Raw genomic sequence first — 9,109 nt, 5'->3', positions numbered from 1 at the left:
GATGGGTTAAAAAGTACATTTATTATAATACAATATAATACTACTATTTTATATTTTTACTTAGAAATATAAATTATTCTATTATATAATGGAATAATTTGAAAAAGGAAAAAATACTGGAATTTACGGAAAACGGTCCGAACTTCTGGTAAAATGTTCATACAATTCGAACCATATATCCGTCTAATTTTGTTTTTGTATCTGGATCCGAAAGTGTGGGTACCCTCAATTACTTCGAATATTTATATTTTAAGATTTTATCCGACCCGGAACAGTGAAAATGTGGATCATTTCTATCTTTTGTAGTAATTGATAGTGTCGTGTTGGCCCTTATTTAGAACCAAGTACCCTGATCCAGTCCTACTTGTAAGTCCTTAAAGAAGGTTAAATCGATCGGTTTTTTCTTTATTTAATTATTATGTTTTATAATATAATAAATTGAATAAGGATATTTATATAATATATGTTCGTCTTTCATTACATTATGATAAAAACATTAATATTTTTGAAAAAAAGCCTACTCAATGACGCACAATGGATCAATTTTACATTACTGAAAGACCAAAAAGTGGGTTTGGATCAAGGTTAATAACAATACAAACATCATGTAATCGGGCTTGCTAGTATTTTCAATTAGATGTATCGAACCGACTGCTGGGCAGGACAGGCAGATTTTGACGAAACACGCAACCACTCATAGTCTATGGCACAAATATTAAAAAGCATGGTGGAAGTCAAACATCAGTCGTACACGCGTTAATGTATAACCTTGTATTTCTATTAACCTTGGGGTTGGACTAGAATGCAATCCTCGGTTCTAAATAAGCACGAACACAACACTATTTACAGGTACAAGAGAAGGATAAGTAAAAAAGAAAATATTTTTTTGCGTCCTATATATTAGTCGTTATGACATTCTCTTTTATTTTCAATAACTTAATTAATAAAACAAAGTCTGTGTGTATTTTCGTATGTGTCTATGCTACATGTGAGACATTTTTTAGTGTAAATACTCGATCTAAGAAGTAACAATACAATCGAGCGTGCACGTAATATTCAAAAAAATGTATATAAGTATAAAAGGAGCACCAAGGATTCCGTGCCGATATGTTAAAAATAAAAGAAACCAAAAATGAACGTGGTCACCCTGACCATTTGACGAATGATTTCTAGGAAAACAGCTATGACATGAAGGAAATTAACACAAACCCCCACTCTTTATAAAGGGCATATAGACTGGAATCACTCTGATGTCGATACTCAATTCTACTGCGAGTCCAACAAGGACTTACACCTTTAAATCCACAGTGTTACTCTCTGTCATTCATGAGCAAACACGTTCGTTGTTACACTTTATAGTTTATAAGTATATGTTATCTACTCAAGAATATTAGAATAATTTCAATTGTTTTGTTTATTAAAAAACAAATATTCAGGTAGCAACTACAAAAATCACTATAGTACTATTTAAATTTATCTATACAGTATGTTCAAGAATTGATGGTTGCATTAAAAATATCCGTTTTATAGTTTTCAAAAAATATATTTTTGGTGGGAATAAAATGAAATTTGGCTGATGCAATCATTAGACAATTTTGAATTTTTCTGATGAAATAATTTTTGATGATTGCATCATGCATCGGTATAAAAAGGCTCAGAAAACACCTCAGGATGTTAGTGTAAATTTAATATCCGAAATAGTGAGAGAGCACTCCTTGGAGACCAGTGCCAAGGTTGTTGACTTGATAGAGGGCGGATCAAGCCAGACAGACGTTGCTCAAAGATTACAGATTCTTTTCAGGACCATTGAGAATTGGTGTAAGAAAAGGAAGGATCGACAAACCCTTGCAAATCAGAAGGGTCGAGGAAGGAAGAAAAAAATTAGCAAAGATCCCAAACTGGATATTTCAAAATCTTTGTCCAAAAAGAGGAAATCCACAAGGAAACTTGCAACAAGATTGATTTTAAAGGGCTATCCAATATCAAAGTCATCTATCCACAACAATTTGAGGCACTCATTGAATGCTTTGCCATTCAAACCTCATCTGCACTCTAAATATTCAGAAAACCAAAGGAAGGCCCGGCTTCAACTCTGTCGTGAGCGGAACCACTGGACTGTAGAGGACTGGAAATGTATCTTCTTCAGTGATGAAAGTCCATTTGAGCTATTTTATGCCCCAAACCCCCAAATAGGGTTTGGCAAGAGATAAGGGAGAAGAACTCACTCCAAATGTGAAATATTCTCTGAAAATTCGGGTTTGGGCCGTTATCAGCCACCAGGCAATGGCAGATCTACACCTGATTCCACGAAACCAAACTGTGATGACCGATACGTAACAGAGATCCTCAGCAAGTCTCTGATATCAGCTTTGTCTCCTACTGAAGAAACTGGACCTCCTTTGAAGAGGAAAATGTTGTTAGACACATCAAGAGCCATTTTCCAGCAGGATGGAGCCCCTGCTCACCACTCCAAAAAGGCACAAAAGGGGTATTCATACAACTTGGATTTTTTCTGGGGCAAAGGCACATGGATTGCCAACAATCCTGTTTTGTCTCTCATTGAATATTTGTGAGTCTTGGTCCAGAGGGAACTCAAAGAAAATACGCCAGCAACTTCGGAGGATGAATTAAAAAAAAAAAAAACTGACAAAAGCTTGGGAAAAAATTTCTCCAGATACTTTGAATAATCTGTATGAAGGGATGCCAAAACGCATAAAACAAAGTATTAAGCTTAAAGTTTGTCATATTGGGAAGTAAATAAAGTTTTCGCCAAAAAAAATCCCTTGTTTGGTTATTTCATGATTTTTTTTTTTTTATATCACCATCAATTTTTGTACGTACTGTATATCAATGGATATCAGCTTCAATATTCAGTGCATAAAATTGTCTACTTTTGACTCAAGTTCTTTTTAGCAATGATATTTTTGTAGATAAATATTAGTTTTATTCTCTTCGTATTTCGCAAACATGTCCCATTGTCCCATGCCTAATACTTTTTTTATGATAGAGGGAGTATGAATTAGTGAACATAATGTAAGTACATGTCTTTAAATTCATTGTTTTTTAACTGAAATGTCATCTCTCTCCTTTGAGTATCTGTAGTCGAGAGTAAGGAAAAAAAGTTAAGGAAAAAAAAACTAAACATATATTCAGGTAGCAACTACAAATTGCGAGGTCCTCTTCCATTTTTATTAAAATTCCATCTATACTGATAACTCCACAAGAAATCCTCAGAGTTACTCTTCGTCTTTAGTGTACCAGTAATTGCTTTATACATATTGTTCTCTCTTCAAGAATAAAAGAATAATGATGAAAGCTTTGATAAATATTTTTTTTAAGGTAGTAATTACAAAAAGAGCGCCAATCTTCAAATTCGATTTTTTTAAACCTCTGAGAGCCAAAGAATATAGTGTATAGAGTTGACTGGAAACGTTATATAAAAATCAATACAATATCCTAGATGTTTAGATCAACTCATACTTACAATGTTCTACTATAAAATATGAGTTGATGACTCCACCAGGGGGTACTTTAGTCTCTACACTAAGGTACTCCTTGGCTCGCTCATTATGTCATATTAAAAAAAAATCTTAAGCTTTTATAACTATTCTTTTATTCTTGAGAAGAAACTATCTAAATATTGAGTAACTGCGAGTGTGCTCATAAAAAAACAAAAATAAAGTGTAACACTGAAAATTTCTTGGGGAGTTATCTTGTATACTATAAAATCATGTTTGTCGACGTTGGACAATGCCTGTTACTACTGTTGCTAACATACTTACTCTCTTGAATATAAGTTCAAGGGTTGGATCGGTCTAAAAATCTGTATTTGTATCAGTCCAGGTCTAATAAAAATTTCATGTCCTGAGACCGGTCCTTATCAGTCACTTATGGTAACTATAACATCAATAAATGATGCCAATATTATAATAACATTAGTATGTATTTACAACGTCCTCTAAACTGTTCAGGATAACCTCTTTCAAAGAGGCCTGAAGTTTAAAATAAGAAGTGTGTGGCTAGAATATATAATACTAAAGTATGATATCCTCGAGCTATAATTCATTATTAGTGTTGTTTTAAATTATTCAATCCTAGCTAGGAGTGAATAAAATACAAAAATAGATAGGGATCGTTAGACTGAAAGAGTAACTAATTGGTTTTTAGGCCTGTCAAATGGTAAAAAAGGTCAGACCGATAAAAAAAAAAGACTGAAAAAGAGAGGAGGAACTCATAAGGAAATCAGTCCTAGAACTGATTCAAAACTAATTATTTATTATAATGCTGAGAAGCCACTCATCTCTATTACATATTTTAAAGAATTCCACTCTAGAGTTTTCTTGGTATTTTATTTGAAGTATAAGTCTACTCGGCCCGAACTTATTTGAGGGTCTTTATCGATTTACCTCTCCTTGAGATTCGATGGGAACTTATGTGTACATAATATATGCACTGTTTTTTCATAATCCCGATGACTTTTTTTATATACCGGTCAATACAACGATCTGGTATTCTCACAGAAATTAAAATCTTAAGTTTTAAGCATTATGTATGTTAACTTATCCATTCATGGGAGTAAGTATATTATCCAATAGCCTTATATAGAAAATAAGAAGATAATGTTATGACGACAAATGTAGAGCAAAAAAAAAAAATATTTTGTCTTGTTCCTATCCATCTCTTGTGTAATCTAGGCGACGTGACATACTCATATAATATGAAAACTCTCTTTAATACATCGTATCGATGAGTGTGAAATTTGATCAAACTTTTTTTTAGTCCTTAAGCCTCTTAGCCTCTTAGTGAGTATTGGGATATGAATAATAATCCGATACACATCCGGGATTTCATTCTAAAAGTTCATTACAACAACTCATTCAATAGATCCTATTTTATTTTTCCTTGCGAGTATTAATAACTCCTAAAATGTCAACGTTTCCTACATTGAGTTGAGGTCTTAATCAGGCAACTTCCTATTTTCTAAAAGACTTATATTCATTTAAGAAATAGAAGAAAATAATCAGTTTTAAAGAACGAGGGGATAAATGTTGAAATGAATAATTGAATCTTGTGATTTATTTTAAAAAAAATATATTTTTCCATCATGTTTTTGTTATTACTATAAAGCTTAATAATACCTTAATACTTAAAAACCCAGACATTTTATGAATTTCTAATACAGTCCCCGGTTAGTAAGTTCTTTAACAAATATTATGTTACTTAAATTGTTTAAAAGAGTAAAAATTTATGGTATTAAAAAATCTATATCAGCTCCAAATAATCCATATCGATCGTATTCTAGTGTAAACCTTCTTTTTTACCTCTGGAGGACTAAAACTTTTTTGTCCGAGGATTCTTTAAAATAGAGTCAAAGAGAACAGATACAAACTAATACAAGTAAACCACGATCATGCACCATTAGATGCCTAACGTGCAAAACTTTACTTAATCAGCTCGGATTGTTCAAGCATCAAAGTTCAAAGTTTTATAATCCCTCTAATATCTAGTTACCTATATTGTATATTACGAGCTTTCACTCCCAGAAAAAAAAAAAAAAAAAAACCTCCAAGATCATTTGCTATACAATTCCTCCCAACTATGGAATTTTTATTCAACAATAGATGGGAGTCGTTTATAGGATAGCAAGACCTAAGTAGAATTTAACAAACTATCGTTCAAAAGACTGAGAGGATAGGAAAAACATACAAATTGCCAGCTGACATTTTTTTTACGAGTAATCAATGAGAAAATGCCGTTCTAAGGTTCCCTTCCCTACCAGGTTTAAATGATCATAATTAAATCCCTTCCGGGAGAAAATAGGACAGATCCACCTTTTTTCGGATCCAGATCAGTTCAGATCTATAGATATTCGATTTTATTTCGAGCCCCCTACTTTTCGGATCCAGATCACAAAGCAAAATTAGTCGGGATAATTTCATAAGTATTTTACTCAAAGTGCTGATGTAATAAATAATATATTTATAGTTTGCCGCCTATTTCTTTAAAAATATAATTGTAGGGAAATACTTAAACAAATGAAACTTTTCTTATATTAATTATCTCTTAGTGTAATTTGAAATATGGAAGATTGTCATTTCTAGAGCAGATATACCTCATATTCGATCCTCCAAAATCATAACATATTATACAGCTAATTTAAAAAAATATACTTTAATCAATAGTTCCACATGTCTCGCTCCCGACGTCTCCTCGCGCTAATTCATCCAAGAAATAAGTAAATGCAAATTAGTTTAAGTATCATAAAGCTTTTTTTTTAATTTCTTTATTTCTTTCTAATGTTTGTTTAATATAAACATATAATGTTGTAATTATAGTATAATTATGATAAGTTCTCATTCAGGAAGAAAGAAAAAAATTATATTATATTTTAAAAGGAGATTCTTCTACCGATTGATCTTTTTAAGGTTAAAAAAAATAAGAATTTATATGTTTTCTACTAAAAGTATAAAAAAACATTGATTGTTTGAATTTAGATTTTTTAAACAAGCAAATTTTCAATTAAAAATTAACAGAGATAGAGAAGCAGGTCAAAACTGACAAACAACGCTCCTTAGTTGGATGTTATTTGTCAACTGTGTGATTATTGACTATTCTATGATTAATTGTGTAACTCCATTGGAGAAGGAGTCCATGATATTAATGAAAGTGGACACGCAGCTTTGGATTCCGGGTGGAATAATTCTGTGTGTATGCTTTGACGCGTAAAACACATCATGGACCTTGGAAAAAATGTTCTCTATTTTGAGACACTCATCATATGAGGGAGATGTGACGATCAGGCAATCCAGTTGAGTGAGTCTCACTCTGCAGTGACGCCATACTATGTCCTCTCAACATGGGTACAACCATTTGGCAAAATTAATAAATAGGATATGATGTTTCCGTCTACTTCTTAGAGAATAAACTGTACTCGCTCTCAAATTTCGGTAAAAAGTAAGGTTGTTGGCCACCCATACCTAAGTCACTTTTGGTGATAATCGCTTTATTTCTTCAAGGAGTAGGAGGACGTCATTTTAAATTGAGAATAAGTAATGTGGAAACATGAAGTTACAAAGTATCAAAGTTTAATCTAAGAAAGACTTGATTTTTTAAGCAATCACTTAGTTTCACCAGCTCATATATACATATTTACACTTATATAAGCAATAACTTTCAATTAAGACCAACTTTAAGGAATAACATAAGCTTTTTAAGATCCAAAAAATCTGGTACCAAAGGGCCCAGGGGTCCATTGTCCCCATCTTTTTTAGACTAAGGGTAATATTTCTATAATAAAATAATAAGTTTGCGTTGCTATGACGTCACCATGATCTAAATTGGCCCCCAATTGCAAATTCTTAATTCTTCTGCTGAATCAATTCATGCCCCCAGTTCATATCTGCACCAACGGCGTGTACCATAGAGGGTCTGAAACCACCATGTAGTATTGGAATTTGAAAAAATGGTACGCATCCACTTACAAAAATGGAGTAACTTAAAAAGATAAAATATACATTTTTCCATAAGAAGGACTTTCTAAAAATAAATAAAGATATTATTTTGTAAAAAATCGTAATTAAATTAAATATATACACAGTGTAGGAAAAGGGTAATTCCATGTCTAATAAACCAAAAAAAAAGGTAAACTCTTTTGGATAAAAAAATATAGAAGAAACTGTATCGTTCGTAAATAGTACATTAAATTCCAAAAACGGACTTGGACGATTGTTTAAATCTCATGAACGACTCATCTCAAAATTATGTACTTAGATTTGGTATCCTTGATTTATAAATCATGAACGACTAAGAATTATGTGCTGAAATTTAGCATACTTGATCGCAGAGAATTTGAAATTGTTTGTGAAAAATCATCCAGATCTGAGAGGGTCCGCTTACATAACCTGGTTGATTTGACATGGAATGATGCAAAAGTGACCCAAAAAAGCAACCTCATGTTACAGAGTGTGGACCCCAAAGCTTACAATGCCTATTAATTACGCTTGTAATAGGTCTCCATTACGATTTTATCCTATTTTGAATTACGAGGTTTCATGATGCAACCAAACAATATCTACAATATTTCATGTTTTTTGTTTACTGCATGTCTCTAATTATAAAATGTCGGAGGAACATCAACGTCGGTGTCAGTGCCAATAAGAGAGCAGAGACTGTTGCCATCTCCATTCAGACTGCCTACAACACCAAGAAGCAAATTACAGCCCCTTACAGCCAAGAAGAACCAAATTATGATTGTCTTCTGGCCTCTCTCCTTATGGCCCTCCTGCCCTGACCTCAACCACCTGGATCTTGTTGTTTGAAATTAAAATTATTTTAAAACTTAGTTACTCACTGTGCTCATGAGTTCCTTATTGGCTCAAATATATTACCCGCACTACGGAATAGATGTGGCCTTCATCATCAAGAGCTGCCAAAAACGAAAATGTATTTAATTTAAATACCGAAACGAACCGAACCAAGGAAACAGCCCTGGTCATAGAATCTGTTCGCCACCAGGTCGAGGCTATTATTATATATGAAGAAGGACATATCGAATTAATAGTATAGCTAAAACTAGTATTTAAACAAATCACGAATTGGTTTTGAGTTGTCTTTTCTTGATTGTATACAAATCCCATTTTTCGTAGTTAGTTTTGTGTCCCGACTCTGTAGAGTTGGAAAAAAAGGAGATGTTAGTTGGAAAGTTGGAAAAATCCTAGTACTACCCTGCCTGGACCTCACATCAACTCTATCTAAAGAGACATGGTTAATTATCATCATAATCAATTCATTCATTAGGGATATAATATTCTCTTCACCCGCTGAGTGACACCATAAGGATGATGCAAATGTTAGTAATAATGAAGAGCTCTAGGATTTCCATACTAGTAAACAAAAAGGGATAAGTAAAGGATAAATCCTCTTAAATAAACATATTCATACGATGTACATACATTTGGGGGTAATAAAAAGCTTTAAAAGTGTTGAAAAGATATGGCCTAGCAGGAATTGTTATTGTGATTGTTTGTTGCTGGATACTAAGGATAATGAGGAAAGATAACATATGTATTCATGAATCCAAAATCCCCCCAAATCTGTTTATTTTAGGGGT

The sequence above is a fragment of the Lepeophtheirus salmonis genome, chromosome 7, assembly GCF_016086655.4.
Source record: "Lepeophtheirus salmonis chromosome 7, UVic_Lsal_1.4, whole genome shotgun sequence".
NCBI lineage: Eukaryota > Metazoa > Arthropoda > Copepoda > Siphonostomatoida > Caligidae > Lepeophtheirus > Lepeophtheirus salmonis.
This window is presented reverse-complemented; position numbering follows the sequence as displayed.